A 24,457-nucleotide genomic window follows, 5' to 3' on the forward strand; every position below is an offset into this window, starting at 1 on the left:
CTTATAGCTTTATGATAATTGTTCAAAGTCTGCTTATGAGTGAGAACATACAGTACCCTCTTCTTTGTTTCTGTGATAGATCACTGAGTATGATAGACTCTAAATTCATCCAAATTGTTGCAAAGTTCATATGTTTGTCCTTCTTTATGGTTGTATAATATCCCATTGTGTATATGTACCATATTTTTTTTTTATCCAGTTCAGCTTCGATGGGCAGTATGGTTGGCTCCATGTTTTTGCTATTGTGAATAGAGCTGCACAAACATGCATGTGCAGGTATCTTTATGGTAGAATGACTGACTAATAGTCTTGGTTCTTTTTTTTTCCCCTGAGGGAAACAGTGTCTCTTGGGGGTAAGAAATTATTTTCTTTCCAGCCCCCAACACTTCCCTCCTCCCCACCAACCAGTAGAGTCAGGATTTCTTAAAAGGCCTGAGCCTTGGGATTCTTGAAAACACAGAATATTATGTTTGCTGGATTTATAACTTAGAGTAGGCCTTAAATTATGTAGAGTAGTGACAGTGAGCAGACCTGTAAATTAAAAAAAAAAATCAGGTTTGACTTTAAGTTAAATCATTGCTGTTTAAAATTTTAATGTTATAAATTCCAGCACTATCATGAAAACCAACTTATCCTAGAAAGCTTTGAAATTCTGAGTCTGGAGTTCTTAACCAATCCCTTTGTTTTTCTTCCAGAAACTTTGATTTTGAGGATGTTTTTGTGAAGATTCCCCAAGCAATTGCTCAAGTGTCCAAGGAAGCTGGAGTAGAAAAATTCATTCATATTTCACATCTGAATGCTGATATTAAAAGTTCTTCTAGATATTTGAGACATAAGGTAAATAACAAGTTGATTTGGAAAGTGGTTCACAGAGCTAGAGTTTCTTGGCACCACTGAAACATGATTTAAGTGAAAAATGTTTCTCATTGACATTCCGGAATTACAAGGCTTTCTAATTCCCTCCATCCAGAACTAGGTATGTGTGTTGTGTTTTGATGTTTTGGTTGAATGCCTTCTGTGCAGGGAACTGTGCTAAGGGCCTTCAAAGATGGATAGACTGTATTATCATTGACCCTCAGGTGATGAACGTTTCTTTGGGGCATAATAGGATTACACAGAAACCATCATAAAATGTAGCATATGATGCTTGCCAAAGTAGTCATACCTGCATCATGTATCATGGTTAAAGGCCCTTCTTTCTTTCTCCAATTCCTTGCATAGTAACAGTTTTATGGTACTCTTAAAGGGGTGATGTGAAGGCTGAGGATGACAGATAAATACTTGCCAATGAAAGTGGCTTTTCACATAGTACTTAGACTCCTTCTACTACCAGAAAGCCCATACCTAGAGACTGACCACTTTAGTTTGGCGTCAGTCTATACACACACACAAACACACACACATGTATCTATAATACCTAGTATATGTTGGTCTTCATCCAGAATTCCTGACTCATAACTTTCATAGCTATTGTTATAATTTTTTATTATAATGTTAAGACACTTTAGGCCTCAAAAATAGTCTTCAAAAAGCAGAATCTCTCTGAACTTCTGCCATCCTTTACCTGCCCAAGGCAGGACTCTGATCTAATTGGGATAGTCATAAAACCCTCATTCCAATGAGGATACTGCCCCATACCCTAGAAGAAGAAATACTACCCAGAGAGGCCAGAAAAAAAATCTGAACAGGCATGCTTTGCTGGGTTTTCCCACTCCGTTTATTAATACTAAAAAGTCATACCCTTTTGATCCAATCACATTTGACATGGGTGTCCCTACTTCAGTCATGCCTGGCCAATAAATTCTCCAAATATTACCCAGACATGGTGCCATGTGCTTGTGCTACTGCACAAGGTGGGAGGATTACTTGAGTTCAGAAGTTTGAGTCTGCATTGAGCTGTGATTGTCCGCTGCACTCAGCCTGGGTGACAGAGCAAGACCCTGTCTCTAAAGACAAAAACAAAAAAAGAAAGAAGAAAAAAAAACCCCTTTCAACATAATTATCCATACTTTAATCATGCCTATCCAATAAAGTCTCCATAAAAGAACCCAAAAGATGAAATTCAAAAAACTTTCAAATAAGTAAACACATACAACTTGACAAAAACCAAAAACTTATATATCTGCCAAAAAGGTGGCGCACTCCAACTCCACAAAAGGAAAATCTCCTGGACTTGAGATCCTTCCAAGCCTCACCCTATATATCTCTTTGTCTGTTTATGACCTTTAGAATATCCTTTACAATAAACCAATAAACATAAACATTTCCTAAATTCCATAATCCACTCTAACAAATTAACCAAACCTCAAAGGAGTTCATAAAAAGCCCAGCTTAAAACTAGCCAATCAGACATCCAGATTTATGACTAAACTTGAAAAAACTAAGCCCTCAATCTGTGACATCTGACACTATCACCAAATAAATAGTGCCCACATTAAATTAAATTAAATTAAAAGACACCCAATAAATGCCCACTGTAAAATTCCTTGCTTATAATTTTAAAATCCCCCGCATTTAGTCACAAAAGTCTTCTGCATTAATTATTATGATAAAATAAAAATAAAAACTTTAAGTTGCTTTCCTCACAACCTTTATTATTAGGATCTCAGAAAGGGTGTGAGTTTCTGGGGCTACTCTTGACATTCAGTTTCTGCCACATAAAAGCCTGTTTTGAGTCATACTGATGAGCATAACAGAGTTCTTTTTGACCTGTTGCATTCATTTATTGAACAAAGTATTAAGCACCTACTGTGTGTCATCCATTGTGTTAGACACTGCGAAACAGTATTAAATAAAATAGACATGATCCTAACTCGTATTTTATCCACTAGGGAAAATAATTCCAGATGCACCAAGTATTGTAAAGTAGCAAACTGCCATCGAGCATATAAAGGAGGAGAGAGAGAACACCTGTTAGTCAGCAGCATTTACTTACTTCAAAACATTGAACGTAAACTGTACCCAGCACAGTGGTGTAAGCCAGGAGGATTGCTTGGGCCCAGGAGTTTAAGACCAGCCTAGGCAACTTAGCAAGACCTTATCTCTACAAGAAGTAGAAAAAAAAATTAGCCCGATGTGGTGGCGCACACCTGTAGTCTCAGCTACTCAACAGGCTGAGGTGGAACGATCGCCCGAGCCCAGGAGGTTAAGGTTGTGGCAAGCTGTGATTGTCCCACTGCACTGCAGCCTGTGTGACAGAGTGAGACTTGGTTCAAAAAAAGAAAAACGAAAAAAACCATTGTAAACTGGATTAAACATTAAGGGACTTTATAGGCCCAGATATCTAAAACAAATTGGCATAGGACATCTTGGCCACAGACCGGTGCCAGGGTTTCTTAGGGCTCCAGCTTTGTTTCTCTGATTCCCTGCTGTGCCTTTCTCTTTGTGTGGCTTTGTTTCTCATAGTGGCAAGCTAGATTATAGTACATCTGGGCCTCACCTTTCCATACTTTGTTGAAGAAAGAAAATGAATGAGTGAAGCACTTGTGCCTACCTCTGCCTGAGCATTCATTAAATCATCTGAATTTCCTGATTGTTTGGAAGTGGGGGAGTGTCAGTAGTGAGAGACAGAGAAGAGTCCAAGACGGCCAGCCTCCCGGTTGGATGGCGGTAGGTTGAATAAGATGGGAAATCCTGGCCAAGGACCAGGCTTTATGGTGGTGGTTCTTCGCCTTAGTAGCTCATCAGAAGCACTGAGGGAGCGTTTAAAAATCCTGATGCCCAGGCTGCCCCTGAGACCAATGAAAACAGAATGAATGCCTGAGGGGGAATTTGGGCCATCTGTGATTTTTAACTCTCTGGGTAATTCAGAGTGCAGCAGAGATTGAAGAACACGGTTTTACTTGAGAGAATGGAAGATGATCCAGGGCTGTACTTGGGTTTCAGGTGTGTGCCAGTCGTCCAGGTCCCAGTGGTGAATGGGGCTTCTGATCCTGGAGCTCAGAAGAGCAGTCTGATTGGAGATATACTTGGGAGTAGCTGCCATTTTTGTTAGCTGAAGCAATGGGAGGGGATACGATTCCCCCACGAGGAAGTGTAGACTGAGAAGAGAGCTTCGAACTGGTCCCAGAGAAGTGCCAATGATGATGATCTAGTGGAGGAGGAGGACCCTACAGAACCAAATCAAACAAAAAGACTGAGCAGGAATGGCTGTGGGGAGGTAGGAGGGAAGCCAGGAGAATAGGAGGCTGTTGAAGCCAAGGTAAGGCAGCGAGGGAGGAAGAAGGGATTCTTACGAGTGCCACCAAGGAGTCAAGGAAGATGAGGACTGTAGAGTCATCTTGGATCTGGGAATTAGAGGTCATCAGTGATCTTATCAAGAATCGTTTCAGGGAGGAGTTGGGGAAAAACATAAAAGAATCATTTCAGTGCTGGAGTTGGAGGTGAACAAGAGCAGAGGTGAGTGAAGACTGAGTTGGAACCAAGGCCTTGGGGACAGTAAGGGCAGGCGCGTTCTCAAGTAGCTTGGCTGGCAAGAGAAAGACTGGAGAGAGGATAGAAGTTGCGGGGGGACGTGGATTTGGATTTTATTTCCCTGTTAGCACAGAGGCTCTCCATTGTTGGCGGGCTGGTGGGAAGGCGCTGGTGAAGGGAGCGAGACTGAAGGTGTGCGAGAGAGAGTGAAGGGGCAGGTCCATGGGAAAGTGACAGGCAAAGAGCTCTGGAGCCCTAGAGCGGGCCCCGCCCCTCCTTTCTGATACCACGGGGGAAACGAGGCTTACTGCGCCTGAGTTTGTCAATTTAGTGGTGAGGCCTTGGGTTGTTTTTCTCTGCTGCCTTTAATTTCTCTTTGAATTGGAAAGTGAAGGCATTTACTGGAAAGAAGAGAAGAGAAAGGGAAGTCAAATTTAAACAGAATGAAAATGTTTGAATTGTCATATGGGAAAGTAAATTAGAGGAAAACACCTTCTGGGAAATGTTGAGGGCCCAGTTAAAACTGGTGGTGTAAATTTAGAGTGTTACCAAGTTCTGATTTTATGTATTTATTTTTCTTCAGCTGCTGAAGGCAGTAGGCATGCATGGGTAAAAGAGGCAATTGGGGTTCTTCTAGGAGAAGGATTTTGCCTGATAATTGGAGTAAAGGACAAAGGCACAAGGTAACTTGCAATATTGGTGAGACAGTGATTGAAAAGATGGGCCATGGAATTTAAGTCTAGAATACAAGGGAAAGACAGGAAAACTTAGGAGGGGTTGACAGGGGAAAAAGCAGAATCAGTGAACTAGAGTTCCTGGGAAGGTTGAGTAATGGGTATCCCAGGAGCAGATGAACAAGGAACCAAACAGCCTGGAAACTAGGTGTTGATCTTCTGGGAGCAGGATGACTTTATTATCTCAGATTAAAGGCACTTTCAGTTATGGACATGGTCTGTGGTGTGACTGAGTGGAGAATGGCAGAAATGGAGTAAAGGGGTCATTGGAGTTGAGAAACTCAAGAACATCAGAGGTCCAAGTACAGCTGGACATTGATGTCACCCCCAGTGGCAGTATAGGTGGAAAGGGCGACTTAACCCGGTGCTGATGTCTTCATTGAATGGGAAGGTTTGTCCTGGAGGTTAGTAGATTACAAGTAAGGTGTATTATAGCAGCTGACAGTAAGAAGGTGACTCTCCCAGACATTTTCTAGATAGGTGTGTGCTGCTGCCACTTTTGTTATTTAAGCTCTTTGCCACCATGCTCTCCTTTCTCTGGCAGGTTGATAGATTGTTGACACAAACCAATGACTGTAAATAAAAGGAAAAATGGAGGCTGGAAAAATTCTCATCTACTTTTTCTCCTTTCTTCTTCAGCATAAGCTTCTGTAGAACAAAAATGGGAAGAAACCCAACAGAAGCTATAAGGGGCAGGACATTTTTGTGTATTCTTTTTTTAAAAGCATTCAGTGTAACTAAGTTTTATAAGTAGTTTGATTACCTTTATCTGGAGGAAAATATGACCTTTGAAACACAGGTAGTATCCTGAATGTGGAAAGAACAGAAGCTTTGTCTAAGTGTCTCAGAGCTTAGAACCAATTTGTTTGGTTGTTTGTTTAGGCTGTTAGAGAGAAAGTAGTGAGAGACGCCTTTCCAGAAGCAACTATCATAAAACCATTAGACATCTTTGGAAGAGAGGGTAGAATTCTCAATCATTTTGCAAGTACGTATTCTTTCTTAATAGAAGAAGAGAGGGATACTAATAAACAAAGTTGAAGTTGAGAGTAAGCTAACAGTGCTCTCCGATTGACAGATTAAAGTTATATTTTTTTCATACTTAATGTCATCTTAGTTACTCAACATCAAAAGAAGCAACTTAGATTAATAGAGAGAACATGGACTTGGGCATCAGAGACTTCAGTTTAATCTTGGCCTAACTAGCTTTGTGACCTTGACCAGATTTTAGGATATCCTACACAGTAGGTTTACTGCTCTAAACCACAACCCCCTAGTCCTCTCCTCCCCCCACTTGTTCTTCCTATTTTTCCTAACCCCCTACTCCTACTCTCACCCCCTGGCAAACACTCACTTTTCTACTGTTGCTACAGTCTTGTCTTTTCCAGAATGTCATACAGTGGGAATAGTATAGTATATAGCATTTTAAGATGACATTTTTCACGTGGCGGTATACATTTTAGGTTCCTTCATGTCTTGATGTGGCCTGATGACTCATTTCTTCATTAGCTGAATAGTATTCCACCGAATGCGTCCTCTTGTGTAGGATGTTTCTTTATCCAGTTATGTTGTTACCATGTGTTTTTCCCCCTCTAGCCTGTGTCCACTTTCATTCTGTAATTCTACTTTTAAAAATATTGTAGTAAAATAATGAAAAATTGTCCATCAGCTATGGACTGAATTGTGTCCCCCCAAAATTCACATTAAAGCCTTAACCCCCAATGTGACTTTATGTGGAGATAGGGCTTTGAGAAGTATTTATGGCTAAATGAGGTCGTGAAGTTGGGGTCCTAATTCAGTAGGATTGTTGGCCTATAAGAAGAGGAAGAGAGAGAGCTCTTTCTCTGTGTGTGTGCATATGTTAAGGAAAGGTCATGTGAGGACACAGCAAGAAGTTGGCTGCCCACAAGCCGGAAGAAGGCCTCACCAGGGACCAAGTTGCCTGCCACATGGATCTTGGGCTTTCTTGCCGCTAGAGCTCTGAGAAATCAAATTTCTGATGTTGGAGCCACCAGTCTATGGCATTTTGTTAAGTCAGCCCGAGCAGGCTAAGACAGATTTTGGTATCAAGAAGTGGGGGTGCGGCTGTAACAAGTATCTAGAAGTGTGGAAGTGCCTTTGGTAGAGGTTAGAAGAGTTTGAGGTGCCTGTTAGAAACATGCACTCTAAGGGCAGTTTTCATCCTGTCTGAGACGGAAATGAGGAATATGGTATGGGAAAGGGGAGGAAAGGTGATCCGTGCAGACAACTGGCTGAACTGTGGTTTAGTGGAAGGCAGAACTTGCAAGTGATGGAGTTCTTTATTTAGCTGAGGAACTTTCTAAGCAGAGTTGAAGGAGCACCTTGGGTGCTCCTGACTGCTAATAAGAAAATGAGAAAGGAGGGAAATGACTTGAAGAAGGAATTGTTAAGCAAAAGGAGCTAGAACCTGAAGATTTGTGACGTTCTCAACCCAGCCACATTGCAAACATGGGAAAGCTTGTTCTGAAGAGAACACTGAGGGTGTGGATGAACAACCTTTTGATGCAGAGTTCCTGGGTACGACTCATGGACTAGTAAGCCATCTCAGCAGAAGCCAGAAATATACTTGGGACTGTATCAGCAAAGATGCCACCAGCTTGAATTAGAGAGGACAGAGTGAAGGACGGCTGTCATATTTCTTAGATCCTACGGGACCAGAGTACAGAGCTGTGAATGTGAGCCATTCTTCAAGAAAAGGGAAAAAGGACCCTAAAAGTGGTTCAGTGACTTTGAGGGCAGCCTCCTTGGTTTCAAAGCATGGGACCATTGTTTCAGTTTAAACAGCCCTCATGGCCTTTGCCAGAGGCCTTAGGGGTGGGGCCACCTAGAGTCTTGGAGGTGGGACTGCCTGGAGCCTTGGGGGAGGGCTCCCCTGGAGCCTTTGAGGTGTGGCCCCCAACCCTACCCAGCAGAGCCACTGAGGTGGATCTGCAGCCCCAATGGGTCCAGAAGGTAGGACCACAACTCTGTGGATCTAGAACGCAAAACATCTAGGCAAAGAGGATTATGCTTGAACCTTAAGATCTTTGGAATTTGCCTTGCTAGGTTTGGGGTCTTTTTTCTTTCTTATGTCACCCTTTTGGAAGGGAATGTTATTCCTGTGCCTGTCCCACCATCATATTTTGGAAGCACATAACTTGTCTGGTTTCACAGGTTCATAACTGGAGAGGAATTTTGACTCAGGACAACTTAGGATACTTTGAGTCTTGTCCATGTCTCATTTGGATGAGATCTGAATGTGATTTTGGACTTGAGAGTTGATACTGGAATGAGTTAAGATTTGGGGGCTTAGAGTAAGACACTATCTTAATGATTTCTAAGAATGCAGGTCGGTAGTATTAAGATATTCACATTGTTGTGCAACAATCTCCAGATCTTTGTCATAGTATCTAAGAAGTCATTGCCAAGTCCAATGTCATAACGCTCTTTCCCTATGTCTTTGTCTAAGAGTTTTGTAGTGTTAGCTGACTTTTAGCTAGCTCTTGGGCTTAGGTCGTGGATCTGTTTCAAGTTAATTTTTATAGATAGTATGAGGTAGGGGTCCCTTTCATTTTTTTTTGCATGTGCATTTCTAGTCTTCTCAGTCATATTTGTTGAATAGAAGACTGTCCTTTCCGTACTGAATGGTCTTGGTGCCCTTGTTGAAAATCATTTGACCATAAATGCAAGGGTTATTTCTCTATCCATTAGTCTGTATGTCTCTCTTTATGCCACTGTTTTGATTGTTGTATACTGTTTTGATTATTGTAGCTTTGTAAAAAGTTTTGAAATCAGGAAGTGTGAGGCCTTCAGATTTGTTCCTCCTGTTCAAGATTGTCTTGGTTGTTTAAGTACCACGTGAATTTTAGGATGGGTTTTTCTATATTTCTGTAAGAAACATCGTTGGGGTTTTGATAGGGATTGCATTACATCTATAGATTGCTCTGTGTAGTATTGGCATCTCTTTGTGTCTGTCTTATGCTACAAGAAAATATCACGGGCTGGGCAGTCTGCAAGTGCAGAAATTTATGTCTCCCCGTTCGGGAGGCTGGGAAGGTAAAGACCGAGGTGCTGGCATCTGGCCAGGGCCTTCTTGCTGCTTCCTCACGGGGGGGAAGGTAGGCAGGCAGGAGAGACAAAGGCTTGCGTGTCCTCACATGGCAGCAGAACAGAAGAGCAAGTCAGCTGCATGTGGCGTGATACTTCCTTTACCCGAGGCCTGATCGCGTTTGTAGGGAGGAGCTCCCATGGCCTAATCAACTCTTAATATTATCATGTTGGCAGCACTGAATTTTGGAGATGACGTATTCAGGCCCTAGCAACATCTTAACAATATTGACATTTCCAATCCATGAACTTGGGGTGCCTTTGACTGTGTCTTCTTTAACTTCTTTCAGCAGTGTTCTATAGTTTTCAGTGTACATGTCTTCTGCCACCTTTTTATTTCTAAGTATTGTATTGTATTCTTTTTGATGCTGTTGTAAATAATTTCTACTTTTAAGGGCATTAAAGGAATTTTTAATCTTTATAGTTAATCTATTTGAACTTGTTTTAGTTTATAGTATGAAGTGAGCCATTATCTCTTTTAAAAGTTTGTTTTTAAACAGTAGAGTGGTTGTCCCAGCACTGTATGTTAAATAGTACTTTAATTTCCCACAGGTTTGTTATACTGTGTTCATCATACACTAAATTTCCATTTTTACTAGGTCTTTTCTGGGTTAATGATGCTCTATGACTCATCTGTTGAGTTTTGTGTTCTTCCTTCGAATGGATGCAGTTAGAGTCCAGTCTTGGGCATGGCCATATTAGGCCATGTTAGGCTGAACCGGGGTCCTCAGTAGTGGCACCATGGATGTTTTGAGTTGGATAATTCTTTTTTATGGCGATTGTTATAGGATGCTTCACAGCATTTCTGGCACCTAGCCATGAGATGCCATTTGTACCACCCCTAGTTGTGACAACTAAAAATGTCTCCAGACAGTTGTTCAATATCCCCGGGTGCCAGAATCACCCCTGATTGAGAAGCACAGGGTCTAAACAATATACAGTTGCTGTTTTGAAAATCCAAATGGTGGAATGCCAGCAATTCCATGTGGTCCAGTCTAATGCGATGGCTTAATAACAGAGTTGAGAGTTGACAAGATAGTGGACAAAGGCAAATCAACAAGGCCTAAGCCATCTGAAAATAAATGTGCCCTGGCTAGGGAGAATACTCAAGTGAGCCCTCTAATGTGGGATTATTTGGGCTCTTCAGAAGGCGCTTTCTTTCGGAAGTTTTCTGCAAATAGACAATGTCATTCTTTTGTCACGTTGTCTTGGTTGTGACTGTGAGGCCAGCTTTCCTTTCTCCCTCTTTCACCTTTCTTCCTCCTTCTCTCCCTCTCTTTATTCCCAACTCTCCCTCTATCTCTTTTTCTCTCTTTATTTTTCAACAATTAGTTAAACTTATGTTACAATTTCTTACAGGTTGTAGATGTATCCAAAGGAATTGTTAATGTGGTTAAGGATCCAGATGCCAAATGGAAAACATTTGCGTTTGTTGGGTAAGTGCCTAGAACTTGTCTTTAAAATTGTGCTGTCTATTTTAATGAAGGAATAAATGTTGAAATGAGTCACTAACAGATTTAGTTGCATCTTTACAGTATTAGAATTTCCTGAATGCCTACGTTAAATTAGAATTTGAGGGAATCTACAGTAGTAAATGATTCCTCTGTCACCAAAGTCTGAGAACCACTGTCATTGTCACTTACATATACTTACTTAGTCTGGTAATCCTTAGGGATAGTACCACTCCAGTGATGTGATGTTTTTAATATGAGAAAGATATTAGTATAAACTCTAAGACACAAACAAAACACTTTTAGGAATTGCATATAGTTGCCAAATCAAATTCATGTTGATAGTGTATCACAATGTCTCCAAAGGTTGAAAATTGTTTTTTCAGAGTAGATTACTAGTGTTGTATACAGCTGAATATTTGTCATATGCTCTTTCTTGCTCTTAGGAAAAATAGGAACAGGTAAGCTATGTGAATTTTCTGAAATTATTAAATCATATCATAGCTAGGTTTAGGACTTTTTTTTTTCTGAATTAGCTAACAGTCAAAAGCTAAGACTTTATCTGCTAAGTGGAGAGGTAAAAAATTGACCGAATAAGTGATCTAGAACCTGGTCATTCTGTGAAGCAGACTTATGATGCTTGATATCCCATGAATAGTAAGGAACTGATTTAATAATTAAGTGATAGCCTAATTTCTGAGACATATTTGTCTCTAGAGGAAAACTACACTTTTCTCTCTAAGCCAGTAGGCACAGTATATATTCCCAGAATTCTGGGTTTATACATTATTAGTGATGTTTCACTATTACTAATTTAATTTACTAAAACATTTTTCAGTGCAAAAAACTATTGGTGTTCATGTCAACTAGCTGCTGCAAAATATGTTTCTTTTAATTCTCAGTTTGATACATTTGCATGCAGGCAGCTAGATACTCTAGGAAAATTATTCATAAAAAATGTGTTCAGCAGAGGTTTCCTAAAGTACTGGACTCAAAAGACTTCAGGCTCCAGTTAAAAGGTATGGAGACTAGGATTCCAGGGAATTCATGAGTAGGAATGGCTTTGTGAGCTCTCTTGCTTGTCACTTAGTAGACATGGCTCTGGAGAAGCTGGGCATTTTCCTCTTGACTTTTGCCCAGGCACTGTTGTCTCCTTCTGGCTCCACTAAGTTGTTCTTGTTTGGTGTAGTGCTGGAAAAAGTAAAACTAGACATGGCAGTGTAGGCATTTTTCCTTGTGAAATTGTAGAGCTGCATCCTCCCTTTTCTTTTTGTCTCTTCTTCCCCTGGAGAATATTTTGCCTATTTTCCTGATATTTTGAGGCTAAGGCAGAGACATAAAACTTTACCTTTTCTCCTAAGCTTTTTGTATTATTAATAATATTATGTTGGTCCATTCATGAAATATTGACACACACAACTGTGAGAACTAATAAGTTCGGCAAAGTCTCAGTGATAAAATCAATATAGAAACATCAGTTTCTACATACTAGCATATGAAAAATTTTAAAATAAAGTTAAGAAAATAATTTTATTCACAATAGCATCACAAAGAATAGAATACTTAGGTATAAATTTAACGAGAGATGTACAGGATCTGTACACTGAAAATTATAAGACATTGCTGAGGGAAATCAAAGAACATCTAATAATTGTTAGGACATACCATGTTCATTAATTGAATGAGTCGGTATTATTAAAATGATAATATCCCTCAGATTAACCTATAGATTCAAGTTAATTTTATCAAAATTCCAGCAGATTAAATTGACAAACCCATTCTAAATATATATGGTAACACAAAAGGCCCACAATAGCCAAGACCATTAAGTTTGTGAAGTTCAAAACTTATTCTATAACTATTAATTATTAAGATAGTATGGCATTGATATAAGAGTAGACCCATAGATCAGTTAGACAGAATTGATAGTCCAGGAAAAAGCCTTTATGGACAATTAATTTTTGACAAAGGTACTATGGCCCTTTAATTGGGAATGGATAGTCTTTTCAGCAAACGGTTTTGGGCTGTCTGCATGCAAAAAGATGAGTATAGACTGTTACCTCACACTGTACATGAAAAAATAAGCTCAAAATAATTCAGAGACTTAAATGTAAGAGTTAAAAATATAAAAAGTATGGAAGACAAATAGGACATTTTCTAGACCTTGGGTTAGGCAATGATTTTCTGCTATGACATTGAAAACATTATCCATAAAAGAGAAAATTGTAAATTAGACTTCATTACAATGAAAAACTTGTATTTCAAAAGACACCAAAAGAACAAACTACAGACTGGGGGAAGTATTTGTTAATCACATATCTGATAAAGTACTGGAATCCAGAATATAGTGATATCTCTCAGCACTCAAAAATGAAGACAATCCAATTTAAAAAATGGACCAATGGTATGAATAAACATAGCACCACAGAAGACATACTAATGGCTAAAAAGCACAAGAGAAGGTGCTCCGTTCATTAGGGAAAATGCAAATCAGAGTGCAATACCACTTCACAGACAGAAGTAAAGAATGTTGGCTTTTGGGAGTGTAAATTGTATATCCACTTTGAAAACAGTGTGGCATCCTCTTAAAAAGTCAAACATAAATTTACCACATGGCCTAGCAATTTTACTCCTAGCTGTTTACTCAAGAGAAACGAAAATGTGTCCCCGTAAGGACTTGCTCGTGGATGTTCATAGCAGCATCACCATAATAGCTGGAAATTGGAAACATCCCACACGTCCATCAACCGGTGAACAGAGAAATAAAATGTGACCTGCTCATACAATAGAACGCCATAAAACAATAAAAAAGGAATGAAATACCGACACGTGTTACACGTGTGAACCTCAGAAACATTATGGTAACAGAAAGAAGCCAGACAAAGAAGACCACATGTTGTGTGGCTCCTTTCGTATGAAATATCTATAAAAGGCAAATGTAAATAAGTTTGTGGTTGCCTGAGGCTGGGGGTAAGACTAGAATAACCATATATGGGTGTGAAGGACTTTACTTGAGTAAGGAAAAATATTTTAAAACTGATTATGGTGACAACTGTACAACTTGTTAAATTTATGAAAATTCATTGAACTATACATTAAACTGCGTGAATTTTAATGTTTATAAATTATGTCACAATAGTGAATAGCATGAATAAAGTTTCTGCTTTTGTGCTGCTTCTTGATTAGCAGTGGTGAGAAGTGTATGTAATAATTAAGCAAAATAATTGAGTGCGGTGGCTCACACCTGTAATCCCAGCTTTTGGGAGGCGGAGGCAAGAGGATTGCCGGAGTCCAGGGGTTTGAGACCAGCCTGGGCAACTTTTCAAGATCTCATCTCTACAATAGGTAAAAAAAATTAGTCGGGTGTCGTGTCATGCGCCTGTGGTTCTGGTTACTTGGGAGGCCTTGGCAGAAGGATCACCTGAGCCCAGCTGGTTGAGGCTGCGGTGGCTGTAAGCGTGTCACAGCACGCCAGCCTGGGTGGCAGAGTGAGACTCCTACTCAAAAATATAATAATTATGCAAAATCATTTAAAATAAACAACCATGACCCAAAAGGGAAAGTCCAGCAAACTGGAAAGAAAACCAGATACAGGGAGTTGGCAACTCTATGGGGTGCTGCCCAGAGCCTGAGTGAGTGACAGCATGGAGAGTCGCGGTCACCTTACCCCAGAGCATTTGGGACAAAGGGCGGTTTAAATGACAGCGAGATTTGAATGGCAGGTCGGATTGGAGGCAACAGGCAGGCAACTCTTTGGAGAGGCTTCCCTGTCCAGGGGGGCGGATGAAGGGACAAGAGGTGGGCCTGGGAGGTGAATGTGTCAACGAGGGAGGGCCCACTCTGGATTTTGAAGGCCGAGGGTCTTCTCTATAAGTGAGTAGCGTGGCCCAAGAAAGAGATGGCACTCAGGAGATGGGGGGCACAGAGGAGCGGAGTCCTTCAGGGGTTGAGAGGAGCTGGGTCCCGAGAGCAGTGGGGGCTTGGCCTCTGTGAGAGGCAAGCATTTCCCCCTTTTGGCAGGGAACAGAAGTCAAGGACATATGCAGCTGCAGGTAGGTTTGGTTGTGGGAGCTTCGGGGAGTAGCTCTTCTCATTGGGGTGTGTGGAGATCATCAACACAAAGGCAGGATGGAGTGGGTCAGAAAAGTGTCTGGAAAATTTGAGAACGGAGAAGACAGAAAGTATTGCCTGGGAGAACAGGAAAGAGCGTTTCCTAGGGGAGCGTAGTCGGATTGCCAAGCAGAGCTGCGTGTTCCATTTGAAATGACTGATCCAAAAGTTAAGATGAAGTCAGTTGGCTCAGTTGGGGGAAAACACAACTTTCTGGGGTCCAGGTCCAGAGAAGGCAGATATGTGGGTTAGCCAGAGTAGGGGCTTTGCTGGGCAAAGGTAGTGGAGACCGGGCTGGGAGACAAGGTTTTGCTGAGGATATTTTCCGAGGAATGACCATAGTGCTGAGCTGTTAAGTCTGAGCCAGGAAGGACACAGTCTTCAACATACCTTTCTCTATGAACAAGGGCACGTAAACTTTTCTTTCAGCCTCTTAATGGAACACTAAATGCTTTAGAACAGCTGAAGAGGAAACATAGTCCATCTAGTTATTTTACTCATATCAATTTTGTTTGTCATCATAAAAATTCATCTTGTTCTTGGTACAGCCTGTGTTTTATGCCCTGTAATGATCCTTACAAATCCTTCTGGACTTTTAAGAAATCTGTTTAAGGACTTTGTTATATCCCCTAACTGACATTTTCACGTCTTTTTGATAAAATGTGTCAGGATGATGAGGCTCTCACTGAATGACCTTTATCCAGTTCTTGGTTATTACAGATTTTCTGAGGCAAAAGGGACTTGGAAAATGTATGAAGAAATATTAACATGTATGACAAGCAATAATTATTAAAGCCAGGTTGTATTGGTACAAAACTTTTTAAATACGTGAAAAGAAGAAAAAGCCCAGAATCAATCTTACTGTTTTTAAAAATATAGGGTGTGATAAGGGTGACATTTTAGTATATGGTGAAAGAATTGATCCAGTAAATGATTCAACAAATGGTATTGAAGCAGCTGACTTACATCTTGGGCAATATATAATTCCATTTTTACCTTACATCACGTACAAAAGTCTGTCACAAGGAAAACGTTAGACAAAATATGTAGAAATTTATGTCACTTTAGAGGGTTTTCTAAATATGAAACCAAACCATAAAATAAAATAAATGAGTGGTTTTGATAAAATAAAATGATTAAACTTTAAGATGATAAAATACCACAAACAAAACGCAAACACAAACAATAAAATATATTTCAAAGAAATAGTAAATAGTGAAACCTCATGTTTTAATTATTAGGTTTTTACCTAGCAGATTGGGAAAATGTGTTTATTTTTTATGACTAAATTCATTTTTGGTGGATGGGGCATTCTTACTAACGCTGTATGTAAACAGATATACCATTTTGGAAAGCAGTTCAGGAGTAGTCAATAAAGCCATAAAATTTAAATATATGCTTTTACATAGTTCTACATCTGTAGGAATTATTCTAAATATATAATCATGGATAGGTGTACATATTTACTACAGAAATGTCCATTAAAGCATTATTTTATAAAAGAGAAAGATTTTTGATAGCCTAAATATTTCAAAACCGGGAGTTGGTAAAATAATTATTACATGCAATGCATGTGTAGTCATTAAATATGTCAGAGAATAGTTAACGACATGGAATGATGGTTGTGATGTTGTGTTAAATGGAAAAGACACTACAGAGTAGGATGGATTGTGCAATCTTATTTTTATAAAAGCAAAAATGATGTGTACGTGTGAGGGGAGGAGAAAGCTGTGTATCAAATTCATTAACTTTGCCTTTCATAACGTGTTGCAGACCACTGCCCTGCTTGAACTCTGCTGAAAACATACTTGGCATATGTGCAAGGTCACAACCAGCCAAGAATGCCTGTAATGGCAAAGCCAGATAGGCATGTATGCGGAGGTAAGTTCTAAAATGCAGTGTCTGTTGTGTTAGAATGGATACAATGTTATATATTGTCTTTCAAGCAGCTGCACTATATTTTGTAAACAGTCACGCTTTATCACAAAAGCTTTCTAAGATCAAAACTGGGAGTTTTTTTGGCCCCTCTATTCTTTGTCTTTGAAGGCTTACTTAACTACGTCATTCTGTACTAATAAAAGTCTGATGGGTAAGAAACTCCGGGCCTTTGTCCTGTGAGGCAAAGTGCCCCCTGGTTCACCTACTTTCTAGTTCTAAAACTGTTTCGTGAATTGTGTTATACCGTGCCGTTCCTCTTTCAGGATCCTTTACCACCCAGCCATGCAGGACGCAGCAATAATGGGATATGAGTGTGTTTTTGTTTTTGTTTTATTATAGAGATGTGAGCAGGTACCCTTGTTGATGAGGTATGCCCCTTCCTCCACTAGCAGTTTCCCTCAACTGCCAATCCCACCCCCTCTCCCCTGTTAGTTTCCCACTACTGCCAAATGCTTTCTTATAGTATTATAATTGTTCGAGGTCTGCTTATGAGTGAGAACATATGGTACTCTGTTCTTTGTTTCTGTGATAGATCACTGAGTATGATCAACTCCAAATCCATCCAAGTTGCTGTGAAGTCCATATATTTGTCCTTCTTTATAGCTGCATGGTATTCCATCGCGTGTATGTACCACATTTTCTTTATCCAGTCCAGCTTCGATGGGCAACATGGTTGGTTCCATGTTTTTGCTATTGTGAACAGAGCTGTAACAAACATACATGTGCAGGTATCTTTTTTGTAGAATGATTTGAGTTCCTCCGGGTATATTCCCAACAGGGGAGTTGCTGGGTCATGTGGAAGGCCAATTTCTAGTTCTTTCAGAAATCGGCACACGTCTTCCAAAGAGGTTGCACTAGTTATCATTCTCACCAGCAGTGTAGAAGCGTTCCTTTTTCTCTACATCCTCGCCAACATCTGTTGTTTGTTTTATTAATGATGGCCATTCTTACTGGGGCTAGGTAGTATCTCAGTGTGGTTTTGATTTGCATTTCTCTGATGATGAGTGAGGCTGAGCACTTTTTCGTGTGTCTGTTGGCTGCCCGTATATCTTCTGAGAAGTGTCTATTCATGTCTTTTGCCTACTTTTTAAAGGAGCTGTTTGTTTTTTTCCTTTCAGCGCATTTGAGTTCCTTGTAGATCCTAGATGTTAGGCCTTTGTCAGATATATAGTTGGCAAATATATTTTCCCAGTCTGTGGGCTGTCTCCCTGCTCTCTTGATGGTTTCTTTTGCTTTGCAGAAGCTTGTTAGTTTGATGAGGTCCCACTTTGTCTATCTTATTTCTTAAGGTTTTGGCCTTTAGGGTTCTGAATAGGAATTGGTTGCCAGTTCCAATTTCCATAAGGGTGTTTCCTGCATTTTCTACGATTCTTGTATTTTGAGATTTTACATTTAGGTCTTTGATGCTTTTAGAGTTAATTTTTATATATGCAGATGGGTAGGAGTCCTGTTTCAATCTTCTGCATGTGGTCAGCCAGTTTTCCCAGCACCATTTATTGAGTAGGTTCTCCTCTTCCCAGTGGTTGTTGTTGGAGGCTTTGTCAAAGATGAGTTGGTTGAGGAATTGAGGCTTTGCTTCCGGAATCTCTATCCTGTTCCATTGGTCTATGTGCCTGTTCTTGTACCAATGCCAGGCTGTTTTGATTACTGTAGCATTATAGTAAAGTTTGAAGTCTGGAAGTGTGATACCTCCTGCTTTGTGTCTTTTGTTAAGGATTGTTTTGGCTATTTGTGGTTGTTTATGTTTCCATATGAATTTCTGTATTGTCATTTCCAGATTTGAGAAGAATGATATTGGTAACTTACTGGGTATTGTGTTGAATCTGTAGATTGCCTTTGATAGGATGGACATTTTTAACAATGTTAATTCTTCCTATCTATGAGCATGGAATATTTTTCCATTTGTTTGTGTCTTCTTGGATTTCTTTGAGCTGCATTTTATAAAGGTCGTTCACTTCTCTGGTTAGGAAGATGTTCAGGTATTTCATTTTTTTGAGGCTATTGTGAATGGGATTGTGCTTTTAATTTGGGTCTCTGCCTGCTTATTGTTGGTGTATAGGAATGCAACTTTCTTTTGCATATTTATTTTGTACCCTGAGACTTTGCCAAAGTCCTTTATCAGTGCAAGCAGGTTTTTGAGAGATTCTCTTGTATTTTCAAGGTATAGGATCATATCATCAGCAAAGAGGGGTAACTTGACTTCCTCTTTTGCTATTTGGATTCCCCTGATTTCCTTCTCTTGTCTAATTGCCCGAGCTAGAACTTCCAGCACAATATTGAACAAAAGGGGTGAGAGTAGGCAATGTTGTCTTGTTCCAGTTTTCAAGAGAATGTTTCCAGTTTCTGTCCATTTAGCAATATGTTAGCTGGGGGTTTATCGTAGCTGGCACTTACTATTTTGATGTATGTTCCTTCTGTACCTAGGTTTTTGAAGGTTTTTATCAAGATGGGATGCTGGATTTTATCAAAAGCTTTTTCTGCATCTAGTGATATCATCATGTGGTTGGTTCTTGTTTTTACATCTGTTGATGTATTTAATGACATTTATGGTCTTGTGAATGTTGATCCAGCCCTGCATCCTGGGGATGAAGCCTACTTGGTCATGGTGGATGATATAAGTGTTTTTTTGTGTGCTAATTTATATTTACTACAGTGCATATATGTTTTCTTTTTTATGAGCTTACTTTTTTTTTTTACAGGAAAATTCGTGAGGAGCAAATAATTTGACGAGCTGTGCGTTTTTCTTTCTAGGCCAAACTAGTGCCTCCTCTTTGACCTGGTCAGTACATCTTTGCTTGGCTCACAGGCCCTTCCTTGCATACCCTTTGCCACGTTTTGCCTATTGGTAAGTGCAGTGCTGCTTTTGTGCACCTTCTGAAGAAGAGCCAAGTCCATTCCCTTGTTCCTAAATCCCTCCCTTAGGGTTACACAGAGCTTGTCCATTTCAGTGAAGGGCTGTCCTCCCCGTGTCATGATATCATCCTAGGCAAGAATCGGAAGTAGATTTGTGTGGACAAAAAGACAATGTGTGTTGGGAGGTTAAATCTGCAATTGACCAGAAGCTCCGACAACCGCTGACTAAATTTGGAGATGCGTCTTGCTGGGCAGATTGTGTGAGAGACGGGCAAGTCTCCTCCTATGTCACATCACTTGCCCAAAAGTGGGAAAAGGCCTCTCTTGGATTAAGTCAGTCTGGTCGTGTAGTTGGGGAAGGAGCCAGGCGAATTCAGACTCGGCTTGTGGTTGTCTTCCCTTCTTTCCCTGCTGCTTGATTCACTTCTTCCCTTTGTGGGTTTGAAATCTTAGCTTTATCATGCCACACCTGAGGGGTCCAGTCAGGGAGACGCTCACACATCAGACAAAAGCTGGAAAGTTAGAATGCTGCGTGATGACAATGTTTCCTAAGAGTGTTCTTCTTCTTCTTAAGCTGTTTTCCTCGTCTCACTTTAAATCTTAGCTTTATCATGCCACACCTGAGGGGTCCAGTCAGGGAGACGCTCACACATCAGACAAAAGCTGGAAAGTTAGAATGCTGCGTGATGACAATGTTTCCTAAGAGTGTTCTTCTTCTTCTTAAGCTGTTTTCCTCGTCTCACTTTAAATCTTAGCTTTATCATGCCACACCTGAGGGGTCCAGTCAGGGAGACGCTCACACATCAGACAAAAGCTGGAAAGTTAGAATGCTGCGTGATGACAGTGTTTCCTAAGAGTGTTCTTCTTCTTCTTAAGCTATTTTCCTCGTCTCACTTTATACCTGTACTGATCTATAAAGTGAGCGGGGAGAATGTGTGGGCTGAGTGGAAGAGCAGGGCCTCAGGAGGGGGAGGAATTCCTCCATGGAAGGGACCTGCAGAGTAAGAAACAGATCTGGGAGGCCAAAGTAAGGAGTGGTGAGACATTTCAGTGGACGGAAGTCTGGATACCAAAGGGAAGGATGTGTTTTAAGGAAAGAGTGGATGTCTGAAGGTGGCGGCATTGCGGTTTTGTGCCCTTGTAACTCCAGCACCTAGAACAGTGCCTGGCACGCAGGAGGCCCTCAATCGACGTGGTCGGAATGAAGTCTTACTCAAAAGTCTGAGAAGACAAAGGACCGATAAATATCAGTGAACGACCAGTAAAGACTTTGTGACCACAGCTTCAGTGCAGTGGAGGTTGTGTAAGCCAGAGTGCAGTGGTGCGCTGTCATGGTTGTTCGTGAAACTGAGTTCTAGATGGAGTTGGCAAAGCTCACGGCATGACCCACTGAGGACACCAGAGACCAGAAACGATCTGTTGTTGTTGATCTGTTGTTGAGTGTAGCAAGTGGGAGTAGTAAGGGGTGTTTTTTTCTTGAGCTATGCTAGCCCCCCAAATCACCTTTTTCTGCTAGTGGCCAGAATCTGAAACTTTATGTGTTGCTGGAGAAATTTGGCCAGCTTCCTGTTTTGTTTATCCATTGGACTGATGTTTCTCAAGCTTCTAGAGTCCTGTAGAACCCTGTGTCCCTGAATTTTTACCAAGGCCCCCTGAGTAAATAAGGTAAAAGCAGAGCTGGTCTGGTTGTGGTGATGAATGAGGCTCAGTAGAACATGGTCTCCTGGCCCAGCCCCTGCCCTCACTGGGCCTCCAAGGAGTTCCTGGGGTCCATCAGACGCTAGTTTAAAGCCCTGCCCTGAAGACACTTACAGTGGGACTCAGGGGACATGTCAGGAGCACCCTCCGTTTTCAGTGGCAGTGAGGAAATGGCAGTAATCGAGGTAGGGAGCCCCTCCTGTCCTGGGATCTACATATTCTCTTGATCTGAATCGTGGGTCTTAGGCTTCTTTTTGGCTTTTGGATGTTTTGGTTCCCAGGGACCCCCCCAGCTTTTAGGGATTGCATTTTGTGTTTTGCACACCACTTGGCTTGTCCCACATCCTAACAGAAGTGTATTTGGATGTCCGAGGCTTAGATTAGATGGAATTTGATTAACCGTTGGATCTTTTTTGTTTGGCCTGTTGTTTGTTGGGTTTATTTCATTTTGTGATAAGCTCTGTTATCTCTGTAGAGGACAAGGTACGCCATGAGTTGCAGCTGTCATCTGTGTGGCATTAGCAAACAGGCACTAAAAGGCCGAGGTGGCTTCACAGGTCATGGAGCTAGGAATTAGTTCTTTTCTTTAAAAACAAAAAAGGAGGAGGCAGGTAGAAGATGGCGGCTGAGCCAGTTGGACTGTGTGAGTCCCCATGTGAGTGAGTGTATGGAAATTTTGTGTGCCTGCTGGTGAGCAGTGGGTGTGCGAGTGGCTGACCGAGCAAGGGCTAGGGAGCTAGCAGCCAGGGTTCTCCAGGTGCAGCAGGTGGTGCCACAGCTGCTGGACTTAGACCCTAGTGATTCTCAGGACACAGAAACTGAGCCCCATTTTCTTTTTTTTTTTTAATCAACAAAACCCTCTCTGGGAAGAAAATGCTGGGAGAGACTATCTAAGTGGAGGCTCATGAGCAAGTGACCAAGACCCTAGTACAATAGCTGGTGCTGCAGCTTCTCTGCTTGGTCCCTGGCTCTTCTGTGGTCGCAAAATCCAAGTGCCTTTTTTTAAACGGACAGAAGTTTTCTTGTGAAAAGTGACAGGGAGAAACTATCTCCCCGGGCTCTCCCTCACCATTGACAAAAGAGACTGCCAGCTCCAGGCTTTGTGCCTGGCATAGCACTGGCAGCACCTGGCAGAGCACTGGCAGCAGGGGCTGCGGAGGGAGTCCAGAGGAAAAGTTCCACAGAAGGGGACAAGAGAGGCACCCCACCACCATCTTGAAGGCAGGGCAGGAAAGTCCTCCAGCTCGCCCACCACCGAGCAACAGACCCGATCTCTGTGACTGGCAGATCAACTACTCAGGGATTGCTCGTGATCGAGAAGGAATATCCTGAAAGCACAAACTTTGGAGGGACCTGTCAATTGCTGAGTTCCAGGCGCCCCACCCCCTATCCTGATCCAGCCTCGACACAGAGGGTGTGGCCAGAAAAGGACCAGGAAGGACTCCAAAGAGATCAGTGGCGAGTCCGGGGCTGGCCCAAACCCCTTCCTGCCCCGCAATCCTCTGAACGTCAGACCCACAGAGCTGGGCCACCACTGAGAGGGATAAGCCCAGGCGGAGCCTGGACGTCAGTCGCGGTAGAACTCCATTCCAGGATAGGCCTGGCTCAGGCACACCCTGCGAGTACATGCCAGGGGAAGAGACAGCTCTGCATTCCCCACGGGAAGAGCTCTCCCTGACCATACGAGAGTGGGAGGGGAGGACTACAGCCCCACCCACCTCCACTGCCCCTCCTCCTTCCCTGCTCTGGACACCAAGGAGAGAGTGAAAGAGGTGGCTCTGCAGGAGAGACCCGATTAGAGGAACAATAACAGAGCCTGCCACAAGAGGGCAGGTTTTTCAAAAAAATTTTTTTAATTTTTAAAAATTGTTTGTTAGTTCATCTATTTTTAAAATATTGTTCCTTTGTGCATGAATGTGTATATGAGGCTTTGATCTGCATCTCCCCCAATTTTTTTTTTCTTCCTTCTGTTTCTTTCATTTGCCATTTTCTGTTTATGTGTGTGTATAAATGATTGAGCATTCATCTTTCAATTTTGTTGTTGTTATTTGTTTTTGCTCTTTTCATTCTTCTGGATTTTTTATTTTCATTGTTTATAATTTAAGATGTGTGTCAATATATGTGTGAGGATTCTATCTGAATTCCTTTTTTTTTTTCTTTCCGGTCTTTCTGTTTTTCTTCGCCATTCACTTTGTGCTAGGCATGTGTGTATCTGTTTAGTTTTCTTGTTTGTTGTTGTTGTTTTTGTTATACTTTGCTGTTATTCCAGTTTGTTTTGGAGGGTATGTGTCTGTGTTTGTTCAATTGTTTTTTCCACTGGTTTCTGCTTTGTATCATCATATAGAGTAGTAATGGAGAGTAGGTCTCAGGGAACACATACCACAATACGTGAACATTGTAATTTGCAAAGAGTATAATCCTAGCACTCTATCCCCTACTTTATTCGAATTTCAAAACTACAGGAGACGGAAAAGCTTCCCATCCACCATTCTATTTCAAAATAGAACAAATCCAGAGCCTGGATCAGGGAAGAATAGAGGACTGAACAAACATCAGAAGGGAAAGCCTCTCCCACTGACACTGAATTACAGAAATAAAGAAAAAAACGAGATATGTCACAAATGAGGAAAACCCAAAGGAAGACCACAGGCAATTTCAAATGTACCAAAGACAAAACTCCTGAAATATCAGACCTTGGGGCCCAAACAATGGAAGTCACCAACGACTTGCCTCAGAATAAAACAGGGATTAGGGAATGAATGGGAAGAGTAAATAAGACTCAAGAAAGACAAGACGTAACACTGAAAGAACCTGTAGCAGAGATTTTTGGCAACAGAAAATGTCATCCAGGAAATAAATAACAAGATGTGAAACCTGGAAAGCAGAATTAATTAGCTGAAGAAAGAATCTCAGAACTTGAAGACCAGAACATGGAATTAACCCAATCTGTAAAAAACATAGAAAGAAGACTCAGAAAGAAAGAACAAATCCTGCAAGAGATGTACGATTATATCAAGAGGCCGAACCTATGCCTGACTGGTATCCCAGAAGAAGAAAAGAAATAGAGAAAAACTTTGGAGCAAGTATTCCAGGAGGTAATCCAAGAAAACTTTCCCCATCTCACCAGAGATGTGACCAGCCAAGCATAAGAGATAC

At 41.2% G+C, this 24,457-nt stretch overlaps 1 pseudogene across 1 annotated transcript in view; it reads left to right on the forward strand.

The window, feature by feature from the left end:
- Nucleotides 1-24,457, forward strand: part of LOC103275549 — a 41,663-nt pseudogene that overhangs the window by 10,660 nt on the left and 6,546 nt on the right. The window contains exons 6-10 of the transcript XR_002481263.1: nt 696-837; nt 6,030-6,180; nt 9,167-9,174; nt 10,611-10,687; nt 19,502-19,595. The product of XR_002481263.1 is annotated as an NADH dehydrogenase [ubiquinone] 1 alpha subcomplex subunit 9, mitochondrial-like (transcript). The remainder of the gene's footprint in view (nt 1-695; nt 838-6,029; nt 6,181-9,166; nt 9,175-10,610; nt 10,688-19,501; nt 19,596-24,457) is intronic.

Source organism: Carlito syrichta, unplaced genomic scaffold (assembly GCF_000164805.1).
Source record: "Carlito syrichta isolate Samal-C Ts95f unplaced genomic scaffold, Tarsius_syrichta-2.0.1 Scaffold315540, whole genome shotgun sequence".
NCBI lineage: Eukaryota > Metazoa > Chordata > Mammalia > Primates > Tarsiidae > Carlito > Carlito syrichta.